The sequence below is a fragment of the Triticum urartu genome, chromosome 3, assembly GCF_003073215.2.
Source record: "Triticum urartu cultivar G1812 chromosome 3, Tu2.1, whole genome shotgun sequence".
NCBI classification, from domain to species: Eukaryota; Viridiplantae; Streptophyta; class Magnoliopsida; order Poales; family Poaceae; genus Triticum; species Triticum urartu.
The window spans coordinates 141574036-141595346 of NC_053024.1; positions in this window are offsets into that span (position 1 = coordinate 141574036).

Genomic DNA, 21311 nt, shown 5'->3' on the forward strand with positions numbered 1-21311 from the left:
TCACTTTCTTGTAAATACAGGATTCACCGTAAGTCTGTATGAAACCATATGCTTTGATCACCTCATCAAAGCATATATTCCAACTCCGAGATTCTTGCACTAGTCCATAGATGGATCGCTGGAGCTTGCACACTTTGTTAGCATCTTTAGGATTGACAAAACCTTGTGGTTGCATCATATACAACTCTTATTTAAGAAATCCATTAAGGAATGCAGTTTTGACATCCATTTGCCAGATTTCATAAAATGTGGCAATTGCTAACATGATTTGGACAGACTTAAGCATCGCTACAGGTGAGAAAGTCTCATCGCAGTCAACCCCTTGAACTTGTCAAAAACCTTTTGCGACAAGTCGTGATTTGTAGACAGTAACATTACCATCAGCGTTAGTCTTCTTCTTGTAGATCCATTTACTCTCTATGGCTTGTCGATCATTGGGCAAGTCCACCGAAGTCCACACTTTGTTCTCATATATGGATCCTATCTCAGATTTTATGGCGTCAAGCCATCTATCAGAATCTGGGCTCATCATAGCTTCTTCATAGTTCGTAGGTTCGTCATGGTCTAGTAACATGACTTCCAGGACAGGATTACTGTACCACCTTGGTGCAGAATGTGCTCTGTTCGACCTACGAGGTCTAGTAGTAACTTGACTTGAAGTTTCATGATCATCATCATTAGCTTCTTCTCTAGTTAGTGTAGGCATCACGGGAGTGGATTTCTCTAATGTGCTACTTTCCAAATTGAGAGAAGGTACAATTACCTCATGAAGTTCTACTTTTCTCCCACTCACTTTTTTCAAGAGAAACTCATCTAGAAATGTTACATTCTTGGCAACAAAGATCTTGCCTTTGGATCTATGGTAGAAGGCGTACCCGATTGTATCCTTCGAGTATCCTATGAAGACGCACTTCTCTGATTTGGGTTCGAGCTTATCAGGCTGAAGCCTTTTGACATAAGTGTCGCAACCCCAAACTTTAAGAAATGACAACCTAGGTTTCTTGCCAAACCACAATTCATACGGTGTCATCTCAATGGATTTAGACGGTGCCCTATTTAACGTGAATGCGGTTGTCTCTAGTGCATAATGCCAAAACGGTAGTGGCAAATCGGTAAGAGACATCATTGAATGCACCATATCTAATAAAGTATGGTTATGATGTTCGGACACACCATTACGATGTGGTGTTCCACACTATAAAAAAACGACACATCCTTGACATTTTGGGCCTAACGAATTTTTTTCTGTCATGCTTATGACACTTCTATGATGATAATTGTGACAAAACCCGGTATCATCATAGATGTGGTGGGATCCTACTTCTATGACAAAAAATCATGACAGAAAATGGGCTTTTCGCCCTGGGCGGGCCGGAGATGCAGCTGCATTACATTCTTTAGGCCGTGCATGACGGAAAAAACGTGGTAGAAGCAAGGGTGAGGAAAATATCGAGGAGTTCCCGGTTAGGTGGGTGGTTGGGGGTCGAGTGATGCGCATTTCTCTTGTACACGTACATGTGTGTGTGCGAGGCGTTGCGCTCTAACTGAACCCGAGCAAACCGTTGGGCTCTAACTGAGCCCGAGCGATTGCACTAGCTATGTTACTGAACCTGAGCGATCGATCCCTTGCTGTTCACTGAACCCGAGTGATTCCTTCGCTACTGCTCCTAACTGAAGCCGATCGAACCCTACTGCATCCTTCCCTTGATGAACAGTGAGCGTTTTGGGGGGGGGGGGTTTGGATGAATAGTTCCCGATGGGGGGTTGGATGCACAGGACCCCGTGGTAGTAGAGGCCGTTGCCGCTGGATGAACAGGACCCCGATCGAGCCGGTTGGGGGTGGATGAACAGGACCCCGTGGAGGGCTAGTTGAACAGTAGCCGGTGGAGGGCTGGATGAACAGTAGCCCGTGGAGGGGTGGTTGAACAGGACCCGTCGAGAGGGTTGGTTGAACAGTAGCCGGTGGAGGAGCGATGGAGGCTGGATGAACAGGAGCCCGTGGATGAACAGTCATAGATGGAGGCTGGCGGAGGTCGACGGTGGATGAACAGTAGCCCGTGGAGGCTGGAGGAGGTCGACGGTGGAGGGGAATAGTATCCCGTAGAGTCTCATTTTGCGGTACGCCACACCCCTCCCGATGAACTTGACCCCAGTTTCGACCGTAGCGCTCCAACACAAGTCCGTTTCCCCTGTTTTGCGGTACGCCACACCCCTCCCGATCAACAGGACCCCGTTTCTACCATAGGAGGTCCAAGAAAAGTCTATTTCCTCCGTTTTGCAGTACGCCAGACCCCTCCCGATGAATAGGATCCCATTTCGACCGTGGCCGGTCGAACACAAGGCCGTTTCCTCCGTTCTGCGGTACGCCATGCCTCGTTTCAATCGGCTGTTCCGTCCAAGCCAGTTGGCTCCCGATGAAGACGTATTCCATTGCCTCCCGATGAACATGACGCATTCCGTTGCCTCCCCATGAACACGACGACGATGATGTTTCTCCATTCCGACCCAGCCATGTACACGAGCCCTAGCCGTACGTATGCATGAGTAGGCGTTCGAGACCCCGCCCGTATGTACGTACGTGGCCATATTTACTTTCTTTCACCCTGGCTACACGTATGTGTACATGCTATGTGCGCGCCTCTACTACGATACGGCCGCGCCTCTACTACGACACATGCCCTTCCTTACACGGCCACGGTTCATCGCTGCAGCCTGTAGACAGACCGATCAACCAGTATGTAAGTACACGTTCGTGACCAGAATGACAACGCTACGTACGCTTCGACTAGGTGGGTCTCGACTGTCAGGCACTTCCTTGTGTGCGAAGATGTAGCTGGTGGGTCCCAACAGTCAGGGGGCGAATCATTTTTTTGCCCGTGATATGGACTGACTTCCTTGCGTGCGAAGATGTAGCTGGTGGGTCTTAGCAGTCAGGGGGAAACATTTTTTTCGTGAAATACAGTGGCCCGTCCGGTGGGTCCCTGCTATCAGGTGGAGGAATCATTATTTTCTGCGTAATAAGGAGGCACTTCCTTGTTGTGGCTGTGGACCTAGCGGTCAGCCTTTCCATGTATAGTACTCTTCTGATGGAAGTCATTTCTTAACCACGTTGACCATGCCGCACCGAGAGCACCATGGCGGTGGACGACAACGAGGCCTAGGAAGGGGACGACGCGGAGCCGGGGAAGACGCGACAGTAGAATCCCACCCGGAGAGGAGTACGAGGGTTCACTAGTTCGGCTGCGGTGTGAGGCTGTTGTCACCGCAGAATAACAGGGGGTGTGGGTGAGTGGATGTCCTGGCCAGTGGTGGGAGTAGTAGGGGGCGGTGAGGCCTCCGCGACATCACAGCTGGCCACGGGAGGCAGGAGCACACGACACGACCGGCGCTGGTTTGGGTGGTTGGAGCAAGAAGACCAGAGGCTGAAGAAGCACGACGGTCGTTGGATGGACAACGTGTGGTCACTGCAGCTAGAATCGTTTATATTGACTAAGTTGACAAAGCCCTTGGTACGCGTCACTTAGTAGGCCCACAGGTCAGCCTCCGAAATGGTGCGCCCCAGATGTCAGGGGGAGGAATCATTTTCTGGGCGGCTGAAGCAAGAATACCCGAGATTGAAGAAGAAGCATGACATCCGTTGGATGGACATCCAACGGCCACTGCTGCTAGAACCGTGTGTTGACTATAAGTTCACAAAGCCTTGCATACATGTTAACTTTGTTTTTGTTTTTTTAGGGGACGCGTCAACTTAGTAGTCCCACAAGTGTGTGGCAGAGAACATATAGCCCATTTGCAATTTGTAAGAATGTACAACCCATTTTTGAATTCCAATGGAATTACTACAACCCATTTATAGTTTGTTAAAAGTATAGCCCATTTTCTAGCTAGGACAACGATTAACAATATCAACCAACCGCTCAAAACAGAATTTAATAAAATTTCCCACATTTTGATGGGATCCAAAATATTTTTATCCCGAAATTTCTAGTCAGATTAAATATAATTTCAAAATAAATTTGTAGTACATAAAAATCCAACGAAATATTGCACGCGCAACAAGTAATGAAATTAAAATTTTCAAATTCCAAAAATAATATATTTTTTAAACTAATTACGTGTTTGGTGCATTTTTTTAGTTACTGCCCAGTTTTTATAATTACATCTCATTTATTATTTCTTAAAGCCCATTTTTTTGTTAAGCCTAATGCATCCCTCCTAGGAAAGATTTGCAGCCCAGCGGGGCGGAGAAAAACAAGTTGACCCGGATTGTGTACAATTGTCGGCCCAGTTGCATTGCTGATATTGAAAAAAGGCATGTGTAGTACAATACAACCTTACATGGCTACTCAGCCCACATTCAACAACACCGGAAAGGCCAAAACAAGGCTTCTGTACAACTTTTTGAAGTCACCGAGCTCAATTAATAACTTAAGAAAAAAGTTAGAGTACAGTTGAACCTAATTAAAAGCTGTCACGAGCGAAGAATTAATTCAATGGGTCCCACTTGTGCATGTGTGTGTGTGTGTTTGTGTGTGTGTGAGAGAGAGACCCATCGGTCGATGCTCGTAAATACATCTTTCAGCCATATGCATTGATGATGCTCAGTAAAAACTTATATAGTTTAAACAATCATATAGAACATCATAGCACACTAAACTTGCATACAAATATTTCACGCAGGCGACACAATCAAGGTGGAAGCAGTGGATCGCTACGGGTAGGGCTAGGGCTATGTTGAAACCAAAGAACTCGTACATAACAGTTCATCGTCTTTATCAATGACGGGGAAATATCTTGAATGCTGTGCAAAGAAAACATACAGACAACACAATATATAAGTTCTGCTAGAACATTAAGTTGACGTACAACCCTTTCTAAAAAAAGTTCAGGTAAAAAAATAGAATAGGTCACAATCAAATGTACTGGCACATCAGTGCTTCACACCTATAGCTCAGATTTAACTAGTATCTGACAAGATTCAGTTGTTACCTCAAAAATTAGAGCGCATCCAGGCAGCCAACCCTGCCTCTTCTCCCAAAGAAGCAGTGGCCTCTATCGCGTGATGGAGTAGGCCCTGTGCCATCCATCGTTTCGAGCAACACGAGGAAAGTCAGACATTGACTCCTGTAATGGACATCGTCGACGGACCCGGGCACCAGTGGCGGCGGCAAGACTTCGATTGATGGATTGACCACTTCAACATGCACGAACACTCGATAGAGGTACATCCCTAACTTGGTCCGCGGCGGCCTTGGTGGCGACGAATAGTACAACCCCGGTTCCTGCACCGGTATCTCAACACCAATCACCTTCGGTATGGTGGACGACTTCTTCATCCATGCCATAACCGTCAAAGCCCAGCTGTCTGGAGGAACAAACATACTTACAAGCTCACCACCAAGGTCATTGATAAGCTCATTCACGGACTCGCTGTTCCAAGCATGTCGAGGCATGCCGTGGAAGGTACGCTTTGTTAAAAACTCAAGCTTAGAGGGCACCGAGCCCCATCTCGGGTACCACCGATCAAAGCTCACCAGCACGCCATCGCAGAACAAACGCTAGGAAGATTCAAACACACGACTGCAGTCGAAAGTTGTACGGAACCTGACGAAGAAATCAGCCGGTGGCGAACAGACTTCGACGAGCAAGTCACTTATGTGGATGCCATGTGCAATGCCAAGAGCTTTGACAAGGTCATCCGGCGAGATGGGAGGCCGGTCCCCGTTGATGGTTACCATCAGCACTTTGCCGGCAAACTGGTCGTCAAGCGCCGCCATGCCACTGTTGAGCGACAACACGCAGCGCCCGAAGGCAGGACAGACCTCAGGATCTCCGGCTCGGAGATCCGCTTTGACTAGTGACATGATAATGCGCTTGAGTACAGGGAGTACAAGAGGGGGATTTGGGGGAACCGGAGTAGGAATCGAGATTCCAGAGGTGGGGGAGGGGTGGGAGATTGGGGATGAAAAGGTAGCATGAATTTCAAACACGCGCCAATATGCTCTCGGCGCGCAAGCGCATGAAAACACCGGTGGCGCCCACATGTCGGCGCACAAGAGTCCCAATTCTTTCCTTTTTTTCAGAGCCCGGCCTTTTTTTGAGGATCTTTTGTGAGCCCAGCCTGAGAGTCATAATTGACCTATTTGGCATTGTGTTACTACTCGGCCCATATTCAACAACACCACACTAGCCCAAACAAGTGTACATCATCGAAAAGACACCGAGCTCAAATTATAACTTGAAAAAAGGAGATATACTCTGAACACTGGATAATGGTGATGCCCTCATTTAGCCCACCAGCAGTTTGAGACAATAAACACTTTGAAACAACGATATATACAACATTCAGACACTGACTAGTGACTACTACTGACATAAACATCAAGACATGATATTTCATAAGAAGTGTTGCTACGCCACCAAAACGCACCCATCTACAGTGCTCATACTCTAGTGATCCAGACGAGAATGACATTCTAAATAGAGGCAACTATTACATAGTAAGAGTGACATAGATGAGGATGGCCAAAATGAAAGGAATATGCATAACAAAAGAGAGAACTACCCATCCAGGACAAGCAATAAAGACAACAAGTCATTCGAAGAGGGATGATCCAATACCGTCATAATTTGCAGTCCCGCTTCAGCCACCAGTGATCCGGAGACACCAGTACTCCACCCTTTCGACGCAATAGCCTAGTTACCTATCAACCTAATGGCTTGAACCACATCACTGCCTGTCGGACTCGACACATCCAAGGATCAAAGTTAATCTAGATGCCTTTGTCATTCTCACCTTCTTTTGGCTGCATGTTGTATCATTGACAACCAGGGGAGTTTGCGCCTGAACTCTTAGGGCTCGCCATGTAGACACAGTTTTCCATCGCAAACAGAGCCTCTATGCCATCAAGGTCCTTGCTGCTACATCTGGAGCTTGCGTTGGTTTTCCCCGAAGAGGAAGGGATGATGCATCAGAGTAGCGTAAGTGTTTCCCTCAGTTTTTGAGAACCAAGGTATCAATCCAGTAGGAGCCCACGCTCAAGTTCCTCATACCTGCACAAAGCGATAGCTACTCGCAACCAACGCGATTAGGGGTTGTCAAGCCCTTCACGGTCACTTACGAGAGTGAGATTTGATAGATAGAATATTTTTGGTATTTTTGATATAAAGATGCAAAGTAAAAAGTAAAAGCAAAGTAAATAGCAAAACAATATAAAAGTGATGGAGATTGATATGATGAGAATAGACCCGGGGGCCATATATTTCACTAGTGGCTTCTCTCAAGAGCATAAGTATTCTACGGTGGGTGAACAAATTACTGTTGAGAAATTGATAGAATTGAGCATAATTATGAGAATATCTAGGCATGATCATGTATATAGGCATCACGTCCGTGACAAGTAGATCGAAATGATTCTACATCTACTACTATTACTCCACTCATCGACCGCTATCCAGCATGCATCTAGAGTATTAAGTTAAAAACAGAGTAACGCCTTAAGCAAGATGACATGATGTAGAGAGATAAATTCATGCAATATGAAATAAACCCCATCTTGTTGTCCTCGATGGCAACGATACAATACGTGCCTTGCTGCCCCTTCTGTCACTAGGTAAGGACACCGCAAGATCGAACCCAAAGCTAAGCACTTCTCCCATGGCAAGAACTACCAATCTAGTTGGCCAAACCAAACGGATAATTCGAAGAGACTTGCAAAGATAACCAATCATGCATACAAGAATTCAGAGAAGATTCAAATATTATTCATAGATAGACTTGATCATAAACCCACAATTCATCGGTCTCAACAAACACACCGCAAAAAGAAGATTACATCGAATAAATCTCCACAAGAGAGGGGAGAACTTCGTATTGAGATTCAAAGAGAGAGAAGAAGCCATCTAGCTACTAACTATGGACCCGAAGGTCTGAGGTAAACTACTCACACTTCATCGGAGGGGCTAGGATGATGTAGAAGCCCTCCATGATGACGGCCCTCTTCCGGTGGAGCTCCGGAACATGCCCCAAGATGGGATCTCGTGGATACAGAAAGTTGTGGCGGTGGAATTAGGTTTTTGGCTCCTGTTCTGATCGTTTGGGGGTACGTGTGTATATATAGGAGGAAGGAGTACGTCGGTGGAGCACCGAGGGGCCCATGAGGCAGGGGGCGCCCCCTAGGGGGGGGGGGGGGGGAGGGGGCGCCCCCACCCTCGTGACCACCTCTTTGATCCCTTGCAGTAGGGTCCAAGTCTCCTGGATCACGTTCGGTGAGAAAATCACGTTCCCGAAGATTTTATTCCGTTTGGACTCTGTTTGATATTCCGTTTATCCAAAACACTGAAATAGGCAAAAAACAACAATTCTGGGCTGGGCCTCCGGTTAATAGGTTAGTCCCAAAAAATAATATAAAAGTGGAAAATAAAGCCCAATATAGTACAAAACAATAGATAATATAGCATGGAGCAATCAAAAATTATAGATAAGTTGGAGACGTATCACTTGCCAACGGTGATCTCTTGGTTAATCATATAATTGAGTCCGAGAAACAGAGAGTGAACCAAGGCTGTTTACCCGCCTCGAAATCAAAAATCCTGAAGGCCCCAACAAGCTGGTATCCTGCTCATAGACATAACAACCATTGTCCGGTTACTCACGTATTTCACGGTGCTTGTATACAATAGGGTTTTTGCAATATAACTTTTCTGGCTCATGTGTCCAAATGATCATCAGTGTGTTGCCATCGTCTGATCGAGCGAGGAACCAGTTGTGCTTCCCTGTTTTTGGCAAAGGTGGTGTGATTACAAAGGGCAGTAACTATAGGGATACTGCATCATATCAAAAAGGACAGGCATTGTTAATGTAAGATTAGCCTTTTTCAGAGTATGAGTAGGATAATGCAAGAAACATCATTGATATGTCCCTGTTGGAACTGGGAGGAAAAATATATGGAAATGTATACTGGGTTCGAAAATATAGAAGTGCCATGCATGGTTATACTCATGTTATCTCACAATCGATTCTTCACAGGAAACTACCATGTCATGCATGTTATGTAATCATGTTCTGTCCTCACAAACAAATTCTTCAAGGAAACTAACAGACCATGCATTGTTATATACTCATGTTCTGTGGGCAAATTTTTTGTGAGCATATTATTCTAGCCATTGATTGCTGAAGGGTGAATATAGGTATGTACACATGGTAAGCATTACATGATTTCACTACTTCCAAATATAGAGTTCTCCATATGCACATTTACTTCCCTAATGTATGGTTAGATGAAACCAATAGTGTGATGCATGTTTCTACATGATGAAAATGAGGAAACTAACATGGCCATTGACACACACTCATATTTAGTAGTATATAGATTACTATAAAATAAGGAGAATATCAATATGTTCCTAACCGTTTGATTATTTAGGGGTACAAATTGGCTGTAATGACATGGTCACAATCGCATGAATTAACTCATTCCAAATATAGCTGATTTATGGCGTCTCTAATACATTGCCATAGTTCTACTCAAACAGGGATATGCCAATCATCACAAAAAGTTCAAACAATGTCATGGCATCATCATTAACATCAGACGAAAACGACTTACACGCGTCGTCCCAGCAATACGTGGTGGCATCTGCTTTGCCGATCGCGTGGATGATGCCATTGTCTTAAATAGCATCACAAAAGTGTGTATCAGCTTTGATGATGATCCACTGCGAGCTGAGTTGTCTCCAGCTAAAGAAGGCACGGGCATAAATATAGGCGAGTCCGCAGTCAGATAAGGAAATTAGCTTGAAGTCTGCGTAATCCACATGTCGTGTGGGCACTTGGCAGATTACAATCTTCTGCAAAACAAGGTCTGTCCAACTGACGTGGTAATCTAGATGACTTGGACTGCGATGGTAAAACTCTATATAATCCAACGGAGGAAGGATAATCTGATGGGAGGCCTGGAAGTTCACGAGCACCAACTTTTTCCCGTCTTCTCTAACGGTAGCCATCCAGCAGGAGTCCATGCCGACCCAGTACATACCAGCTGCCAAGAAGTTTCGGGCGATGGTGATCGAATTGAAGTCGAGGGAAATGATGTATGACGACCCACTACATACCTGTAAAGAAGTTTCAGCTAATGGAGATCGGATTGAAGTCGAGGGGAATGATGTACGCCTCCGTATCAAGGCGAGCAAATCTCACAAGACCAGATAGCAGCAAGCAGGGTGTCTTGAAAAGATTAGGCCTCGCTTCGACGATGGCTGTGTGCATGTTCCTCGAGCATGCAGCCAGCCGCAGGGCGCTCAACATATCCATACACGAACAACAGAGGTCGAGGATGTCACTGGGGAGATTGCTCCAATCGCAGCTCATATGGATGCTACACGGTCCGCGTTCGACCATGGTGGTGTTTGGAAGGTGGGGTTTTGGGGGGCTTGATTTACGAGGGAGAAGGCTCTCGGTGTTGGAGCGGCTAGCGAGGGAATAGCGGTACTGGGGGAGGCGAGCGAAGTGAGGGTACACGGGGGCACAGTGAGATGATGAAGAGTGACCTTAGGATCTCCGGCGAGACGGAGATGGAGATGGAGCGGTGCTAGGGGAGAGGAAGATGAGGCGAGGCATGCTATACAGCAGCGGTGATAGTGACTGCACATTGCATAAGGTGAGGCTGACTTTGGTAACCCGAACACGCCGCTTGGACTGGTGTCACCTCGGGCGCAGGGTCTTGTCAGTTCACTTTGAGGACCCGATGAATAATATTTTGATCATCAAGTGTACCACAGTTGTACTACTACCACTAGTAGGAGTAGTAGGAACATGAGTAGTACTGTATAGCGGAAATAGGTCTCCCATGCTAGCATGCCTCTAGGTTCATTTCATCCTCAAGGTATCATCAATATTGCGAGCAGAACCAAATTCTCGTGCATGTGGAAGCACGGACAAGGCCTTTTCTTTTTTTGAGGATAACCGCATATTCCTTAACTAGAGAATGTTGTGTCTCCCATGCACGCGCCAATATCCATCTGAACTAGCTATGACACATTTTTTATCCATTTGCATAGGTCACACCTGTCAGGAGTGGTGCAAAAATAAAAAGGAATCATAAAGTGTCTCGCCACGGTGATTCGAAAGAGTGACCTCAACTAGCCAGTGGCACATGTAGCGCTAGAAGGATGTGCACGTACAGAGATAGGTACCACGCTCCTCAGTCTACCCATGTAGCCTTTTCGTTTAGTCTACCTAGCCATCTAATCAACTGCCTGCAGGCGACTTCTCCCATTTACTTCTCCATCGGGAACCGATTTTCCTCGGCTTCTTCACTACTCCTTCATCTTCATTTGCATCCAAACCACACTGCATTCACATTGTTTTAACCTCTTCACATCCTCCCGGAGTAATTCTGAAGCCCCTTTAAATAATCATCTTATTCAGTTAGACTAGCCATATAATCCTAATTCTCCAAACCGTAGCCCTTCTGTCTAGCGGTTCCAAATGGCAAAAGAGATCGAGATGTAGGTTTTTAGCGTCCAACATGTCCTCGTCGAAGCCTCGTTGAGCATAGTTGCCATAGTCACCGACCACCCAAGGGTTGATCGGGAGTGGATCAACAATGTATCCAACTCCCTCCAAAAGGTGGAGATGAAGGTGATCGGTCTCGACGCAGAGTACACGAAGCATGCCACTAGGAAGATCCAACGCGCCACCGTCCTTCAGCTATGCCTCGAAGATGATGTTTTGGTGTACCACATCATACACGCACCATCCATACCAGGTGAGCTCCATGATTTCTTGCCACGGGAGGATATATACTTCTGTGGGGTAGCCATCGAAGGGGACAAACAGAAGCTGGCGCCGTACAACCTTGATTTGAAAAAGCATCACTGACGTACAAACCAAAATAAAAATTCCTGTAGAAGATTGTGATAAACCGACACCATCCCTATTCGATGTAGCAAATTTTGTGCTCAGAACAAATCCTCAGAAGGGTGACGAGACGCTGGCATTAATGTCGTTTGGATAGGAGAATTATCCCTTGATATACGAGCGGATAAAATATGATGCCCTCGATGCCCGTGTGAGTTTTGAGATAGCTGCAAGGTCCAGAGAGCTTGTTGCGAAGCTGTCTCCCATAGAAAATGAGAACAACAAGAAGAAGAAGAAGCTGCACCAGCAGCAGGGCATTATGGAGGGATGAACTATTTCCTCTCTTGTAAAAAAATTATTCCCTCTCTGTGTATATTGATATAGATGGACTATTTCGATGGTGTGCATGTCTTTCAAACAAGTAGTAGCGTGGGTCCGCTTGACTATAAGGAACTATTTATCCCCCTAGGTTTCTCTACTACTACTCCTTCGAGTGATCGGTATGCAATGCATGTGTCCGTAGATATGACAACTTGTCCATGAAAGTTCAACAACGGCGACCATCACGTTTCATCCACTGCCATTCATGATTCCCACGACGCCGCTCCAACCCTTGGCACCACGTCCCCCAACGTGCGCCTCACCCCTCTCGGCCGCACCGCCCCTTTGCCTTTGTGTGCTTGACATGTGGGCCACCTGAAATGTGGTGAGCATCATGTTTCTACCACAGCCACACGCGATTGTATGAGTAGTTTATCTTGTGAGAGAAAATGATGAATGAGGGAAGGCCTTATTTGCAAATGTGGAGAGGGGTGTAGGTATCTTTTTGCAAAATTGCCATAGTTTTCTTCCTATCCGTGAGACATAAATCAGACGGCCTATATTGCAGGATGGCAGGCACACCATCATCACCAACTCTGTTTTTTATAAGATAGCAAGATGCCCATGCGTTGCACAGAACATCAGGATCTTGTGGGAGAAAAGGATGAACAAGGGAAGGCCTTATCTAAAATGTGGAGAGGAGTGCAGGTAAATTGTCATAGTTTCCTTTCTATCCATTAGATATAGATCGGACAACCTATATTGCAGGATGGCAGGCACACCATCATCACCAACTCAGCTTTTTATAAGAGTAGATAGATTAAGATATGGAAGATTCTAGAACAAAGGAGAAGTGCTTGTGTTTTGAGGTTTGTGCATTATGCTTAAGTTCAACCATGGAGTCTTCTAGATTCTACATGTGGCAAAATCTGGTGGAATGTAGATGATATCCAACGGCCAGTAGTGCTCGGATTTTCCATCTTTGTACCATCGGATTGGCTTCATCCAACGACCAACTTTCAAAGTTATTCACACACTATATCTCTACTCTTATAAAAAAAATAGAGTTGGTGATGATGGTGTGCCTGCCATCCTGCAATATAGGTCATCTGATTTATATCTGACGGATAGGAAGGAAACTATGGAAATTTTGCAAAAAGATACCCACACCCCTCTCCACATTTGCAAATAAGGCCTTCCCTCGTTCATACTTTTCTCTCACAAGATAACCTACTCATATAAATGCATCTTGATGTTCCATGCACCGCATGGGCATCTTGCTAGTAGGGGTATAGATGTGCCGGCCCATGCGCTGCAATGGATCCAAAGTATATCTATTTAATGGAGTGCACTCTAAACACATTATCTATTTATTTTTCTCTAACCTTTTGTATCCATGCAACTAAGCCACATATGCTACATAGGTGCCCCCCACATCATATTGTTCATACTACGTTGATTGAAAAAAAGATAAATCACCCAACACAAGATCTTCCCGTTTTTTGTTCCTACGATGTTGTGCCGAGAAATTTTGTACCTAGTTGTATAGTGGTAGTACTAGTTGTAGTAAAAACTTCATACTAGTAGGAGTAGTAGTACGAAATGCTCTTACTCTATCAACGAGCCCCATCAGACACCTAATTTCTTGGCTTCCATGCTACAACTAGATCTTCCCGTCGTTTATGTTTTCCAACCCGGCGGCGGGCGGGGTGCGGTTTGCCAATAGTCGGTTTGCTCAACGACGGTCCCACATGAAAGTGAAATGCTAGGAAACATGCCTTGCCTAGCTATGTGGTGTGCCGGACGGGCCATGGAGTACTCCCGATTCCCGGGCATGGGGGGGGGGGCTGCGACACGAACGCGCCAAGCCTTTTCCTTTTACTAGCAATGTGTCCGTACATTGCGACGGATCCAAAGTAGTAGAATAGTAGTACTTGTTCACAAACCTGAAAGAAATCACTCTTGTTTTGATATACTCCTAATATATTACTTTTCACTCAAAATATATTTCTCAGGCTATTTTGATGAGGTGAGGGAGGGATGTGGTTGCTTTCAAGATAATAAAACTACTAGGAAAAGGGCTATTGATGATATGGCCACTAATGGCGCACCAGACATGTGGTGCGCCATTAGTATATACTAATGGCGCATCATGTGTAGGTGCGCCATTAGTGTCCAAATACTAATGGCGCACCACATCCACGGTGCGCCATTAGTAACAATTTTTTTTCATTTTTTTTCAAAACTAGTAATGGCACACCAGTGGATAGTGCGCCATTACTAGTTAAAACTAGTAATGGCGCACTTTCAACTGGTGCGCCATTACTAAGTTTTTTTCAAAAAAAATTCAGAATTTGTTTTTTTTCTTTCAAAACTAGTAATGGCGCACCGTGGGTGTGGTGCGCCATTACTAGTTAAAACTAGTAATGGCGCACCTCTCCCACAGTGCGCCATTACTAACTTGGCCCAAAACTTCCAGCGAATGCCCCCCCCCCCCCGGTGGACCGCCTTTTCAGTTTTAAAAAAATTTGATGGAAATGTCAAAAAAATAAAAGAAAATAAGTTTCCCATGTGATATGTGGTCTAGTTGTTGGGAACATTTACAAATATGAATTTCGACTTTATTTGCAAAATCTCTCTGGAATTTGTAAAATGGGCATAACTTTTGCATACAAACTCGGATTAAAAAGTTTTCTATATGAAAAATTATCTACTCGAAAAGTTACGGGGCTTTTAAGACCCAGAGGCAAAAAAATTCAAAAAATTTCAAACTTACTAGTGGCGCACCGTATGCTAGGTGCGCCACTAGTAACAAAAAAATTGGTTTCGAAAAAAAATTGAATTATTTTTCAAAATATGATACGTAATATGACCGGGAAGTTTGAAATATTTTTTCAAAATTTCATCATACTCATGAACTAAGTCCTAGACATCAGCAAGGTTTAATAGGATTGATATGATAGATATATCAACAAGTGCCTGTGAAGTGAGGTGGTGCTGGGGTTGGATAGAACTACGAAGTTAAGCGTGCTCAGGCTGGAGTAGTGTGAGGATGGGTGACCTTCCGCCATAGTGACCCGAGGTTAAGAAATAAATTTGAATTTTTTTTGAAATAAATTTAAAAAAACAGTTTGAAAAAAATTGCTACTAATGGCGCACTCCTGCGTGGTGCGCCATTAGTATACCAGATACTAATGGCGCACCGGTGGTGCGCCATTAGTAAAAAAATCTAATGGCGTGGTCTAGTGGCGCACCTATAGTGCACCATTAGTAGCGAAAACAGGTGCGCCACTAGCAGCCCTTTTTTCTAGTAGTGTAAGGGGTTTTCTACAAATTGGACTAGAGAAGTGGGCTATTGTTGCAAAAATGCCACAACTTACCTCAAAGCCGTTAGTGTTGGGGAATGCAGTAATTTCAAAAAAATTCCTACACACACGCAAGATCATGGTGATGCATAGCAATGAGAGGGGAGAGTGTCATCCACGTACCCTCGTAGACCGTAAGAAGAAGCATTATGAGAACGCGGTTGATGTAGTCGTACATCTTCATGATCCGACCGATCCAAGTATCGAACGCACGGCACCTCCGAGTTCAGCACACGTTCAGCTCAGTGATGTCCCATGAACTCCGATCTAGCAGAGCTTCGAGGAAGAGTTCCGTCAGCACGACGGCATGATGATGGTGATGATGGTGCTACCGACGTAGGGCTTCGCCTAAGCACCGCGACGATATGACCGAGGTGGATTATGGTGGAGGGGGCACCGCACACGGCTAAAAGATCAACTTATCAACTTGTGTCTTGGGGTGCCCCCTGCCCCCGTATATAAAGGAGCAAGGGAAAGGACGGCCGGCCCTAGCAGGGCGCGCCAAGAGGAGGAGTCCTCCTCCTAGTGGGAGTAGGACTCCCCTTTCCTAGTTCCAGTAGGAGGGGGAAGGAAGGAGAAGGGGAGGAGAAGGAAAGAGGGGGCGCATCCCCTCCCCTAGTCCAATTCGGACTAGGCCCATGGGGGGCACGCGGCCAGCCCTCGTGGCTTCTCCTCTTTTCCCTTAAAGCCCACTAAGGCCCATATGTACTCCCATATTGCCGTAACTCCCCTAGTACTCCGAAAAATACCCGGATCACTCAGAACCTTCCCAATGTCCGAATATAGCCTTCCAATATATCGATATTTACGGCTCGATCATTTCGAGACTCCTCGTCATGTTTGTGATCTCATCCGGGACTCCGAACAAACTTTGGTACATCAAATCACATAAACTCATAATACCAATCGTCACCGAACATTAAGCGTGCGGACCCTACGGGTTCGAGAACTATGTAGACATGACCGAGACACGTCTCTGGTCAATAACCAATAGCGGAACCTAGATGCTCATATTGGCTCCTACATATTCTACGAAGATCTTTATCGGTCAAACCGCATAACGGTATACGTTGTTCCCTTTGTCATCGGTATGTTACTTGCCCGAGATTCGATAGTCGTTATCTCAATACCTAGTTCAATCTCGTTACTGGCAAGTCACTTTACTCATTCTGTAATGATACATCCCGTAACTAACTCATTAGCTACATTGCTTGCAAGGCTTATTGTGATGTACATTACCGAGAGGGCCCAGAGATACCTCTCCGACAATTGGAGTTACAAATCCTAATCTTGATCCATGCCAACTCAACAAACACCATCGGAGACACCTGTAGAGAACCTTTATAATAACCCAGTTACGTTGTGACGTTTGGTAGCACAAAAAGTGTTCCTCCGGTATTCGGGAGTTGCATGATCTCATAGTCATAGGAACATGCATAGTTATGGAGAAATCAATAGCAACAAACTAAACGATCATTGTGCTAAGCTAACGGATGGGTCAAGTTAATCACATCATTCTCTAATGATGTGATCCCGTTAATCAAATGACAACTCATGTCTATGGTTAGGAAACATAACCATCATTGATTCAACGAGCTAGTCAAGTAGAGGCAAACTAGTGACACTCTGTTTGTCTATGTATGCACACATGTACTAAGTTTCCGGTTAATACAATTCTAGCATGAATAATAAACATGTATCATGATATAAGGAAATATAAATAACAACTTTATTATTGCCTCTAGGACATATTTGCTTCAGTTAGATGCAGATCTAATGGTCAGAAACGAAGGATGGCCGACACACCACCATCACCAACTGAGTCTTTTATAGGAGTAGTAGAGAAACATGTATAAATTGTAACATTTAGTTTTGCTCCTTGGCACGATCGATAGATAGAAATAATGATTGGAAATGCTAGGGAGGGGCTATTTCCGCCAGATAAGCAAGGTACATAGTAGTTGGGTTGGCGCAGCGTCGGTTTGGTCACATGCGGTCTAACATGTTCTAGTGTTTCTAGCAAGATGCCCGTGCGTTGTGCGAAGTTGATGGAAAAGGTAAGCACAACTTATAAATTGACGGATGGAGTACTAGTTATAGTGATGCATATAATTAAGCAAAGGGATTGCACATGTCGATATTGACTGGAACAAGATTGCGTTAGCATAATAAGAATTAAGGCCATGATGATGCGATCACAGTGGTGGTTACAGGAGGCAAGAAGAAAGATGCATCCTTCAGCATACGACCTCCTCCTCCTCAACTTAGTGCGCCAGGCCATCGACCGGCGGCTAAGGAGCAGCGGCTTTTGTGGCGAGGTCAATGTGCTTCTTAGCAAAGGCATCGAAGGCTTCCAGCCGGCTGAGGAAGGCCAACGTCGTAGCATCCTCAATGGCCTTGTAGATACCTATGTACACGATTTGCTCGTACATGTGGATGTGTAGGTCGACGAATTCTTGCAGTGCGAGGCACCTCGCGGCGAGCGCGACCTCCAGGTGGACATTCTTCACGGTGTCGGCGGTCAGTCGCAGGGCCACCAGTGCTTGAAAGAGGTTCCGGCCATGGAGGCCGATTAGGGTGGTAGGCAATGAGGAGTCGGGGCGCGCGGGCTGGAGGAGTACGGCGATGTCGTCCGCGAGCTTCTTGAGGACGGTGAACTTGTTGGTGGTGGCAATGATCATCTGGTCCAACTGATAGTCGTAGTTGGCGTCGACGGTGACCATCCACCAGCTGTGACGCCCCCGATTTGACCGTACACTAATCATACACGCAAACGTGTACGATCAAGATCAGGGACTCACGGGAAGATATCACAACACAACTCTACAAATAAAATAAGTCATACAAGCATCATATTACAAGCCAGGGGCCTCGAAGGCTCGAATACAAGAGCTCGATCATAGACGAGTCAGCGGAAGCAACAATAGCTGAGTACATACATAAGTTAAACAAGTTTGCCTTAAGAAGGCTAACACAAACTGGGATACAGATCGAAAGAGGCGCAGGCCTCCTGCCTGGGATCCTCCTAAACTACTCCTGGTCGCCGTCAGCGGGCTGCACGTAGTAGTAGGCACCTCCCGAGTAGTAGTAGTCGTCATCAACGGTGGCGTCTGGCTCCTGGACTCCAGCATCTGGTTGCGACAACCAGAAAGAAAGGAAAGGGGGAAAAAGGGGGAGAAAGCAACCGTGAGTACTCATCCAAAGTACTCGCAAGCAAGGAGCTACACTACATATGCATGGGTATCAAATGGAATAAGGGTATCATATGTGGACTGAACTGCAGAATGCTAGAATAAGAGGGGGATAACTAATCCTTTCGAAGACTATGCTTCTGGTAGCCTCCGTCTTGCAGCATGTAGAAGAGAGTAGACTGAAGTCCTCCAAGTATCATCACGTAGCATAATCCTAACCGATGATCCTCCCCTCGTCGCCCTGTGAGACAGCGATCACCGGTTGTATCTGGCACTTGGAAGGGTGTGTTTTATTAAGTATCCGGTTCTAGTTGTCATAAGGTCAAGGTACAACTCCAAGTCGTCCTGTTACCGAAGATCACGGCTATTCGAATAGATTAACTTCCCTGCAGGGGTGCACCACATAACCCAACACGCTCGATCCCATTTGGCCGGACACACTTTTCTGGGTCATGCCCGGCCTCGGAAGATCAACACGTCGCAGCCCCACCTAGACCAAAAGAGAGGTCAGCACGCCGGTCTAAACCTAAGCGCCCAGGGGTCTGGGCCCATCGCCCTTAGCACACCTGCACGTTGCGTGGGCGGCCAGAAGCAGACCTAGCCTAGTAGGCGTTCCAGTCCAATCCAGCGCACGCCGCTCCGTTGCTGACGTCACGAAGGCTTTGGCTGATACCACAACGTCGAGTGCCCATAACTGTCCCCGCGTAGATGGTTAGTGCGTATAGGCCAGTAGCCAGACTCAGATCAAATACCAAGGTCTCGTTAAACGTGTTAAGTATCTATGAACGCCGACCAGGGCCAGGCCCACCTCTCTCCTAGGTGGTCTCAACCTGCCCTGTCGCTCCGCCTCAAAGTAACAGTCGGGGGCCGTCAGGAACCCAGGCCCACCTCTACCAGGATGGAGCCACCTGCCCCATTCAGCCCCCAACTCCGAACAGTACCACAGGTAATGTAACTGTGTAAAGTATATAGTATATGCCCGTGATCACCTCCCGAAGTGATCACGACCCAGTAGTATAGCATGGCAGACGGACAATAGTGTAGGGCCACTGATGGAACACTAGCATCCTATACTAAGCAGTAGGATAGCAGGTAATGGTAACAACAGTAGTAGCAAGGACAGGCTATGCATCAGGATAGGAATAACGGAAAGCAGTAACATGCTACACTACTCTAATGCAAGCAGTATAGAGAAGAGTAGGCGATATCTGGTGATCAAAGGGGGGGCTTGCCTGGAAGCTCTGTTGCACAAGAAGGGTCGTCGGTGACGTAGTCGTACTCAGTCACACCAACGCCGGTCTCGGGGTCTACCGGGGAAGAAGAGGGGGAGGAAACAATAAATACAGAGCAAACAAATGCATCACAAAGCATAACTATGACAATACGCGGTCCTAGGGATGACCTAACGCGGTGCTACATGTTACAGACGGAGCGGGAAAATATCTGTGGATATTTCCCGGGCTTTGGGCATTTACCGATCGGACGATCCGAAGGGGGAGGTTCCATGTTTGTTGTGTTGGAGGCATGTGACGGATGAACGTGAAGCGTATTCGGACTCGTCTTATTTTTTTGATCATTTTTCATATATAAATATTTTTCATCCGAGCTACGGTTATTTTTGTATGAATTTCCAAAGTTTTATCAATATTCTAGAATTTTGTGTTTAATTTAAATCCAAATTGACCAAGTCAATGTGACTAGTCAAAAGGAGAGGTGGTGGCCCATATGACACTGATTTAATAATTTTCAAAATATTTATCTAATCTATTTAGATGGGACCCACTTGTCATTTGCTAAAAGGGCTAGTTAGCACCAAACTAATCCTAAGCTAAACATAGCCTAATTAACAAGGGCCGGCCATTAGTGGAGAGAGTCCAGCCGGCCACACACGCGCTACACACACGCGCTGTACACACAACACACATACATACACAACACACGCACACACAGTGCTAGGGGTTAATTCTGTTCTCTGTTTAGAAAAGTAGCATTTTGTGATTTTCATAGGAATTAATCCCTGCATCAAATTGATTTGGTCCAATGGAAACATTTGAGCTTTGACAAGTGTACTACCTAGAAATATTATTCTTGCTCCTGTTAACAGTGTTTAGCCGCAGTTTAGGGGCTGTCCAGATGGCTAATCAATGTAGAATTAGAAAAGCTAGCAATAGCTATAGTAACTGAACGTTACCTGTAACAAAGCGGCAGCAGAGTGCAACGGCACGGTGCAGGCGCTAGGCAGTGGCGGCGAGGCCACGCGCGGGAGGAGCAGCAGCAGGCAGAGGGAGTGGGCGGCGCGGCGCGGTGGCTAGCGCGCGGGCGCGACTGCGGCGGCCATGCGCGGCAGCAACAACAGCAGTGAGCAGCGCGGCGGCGGTCAGCGGCAGGAGGAGGCACTGCGTGCGGACGAGGAGCAGCAGGCCAGCGGGGGCAGCAACATAAGCGCGCATGGGGACGCGGGGAGGAGCTAGAGGCACGTGGGCGCGGCCATGGCCGGCCAGAGCCAGGGCGTGCACGTTCTCGGGCGCAACGGCGCAACTCTAGGCAGGAGAGGCGGGACGCGACCTACGGCGA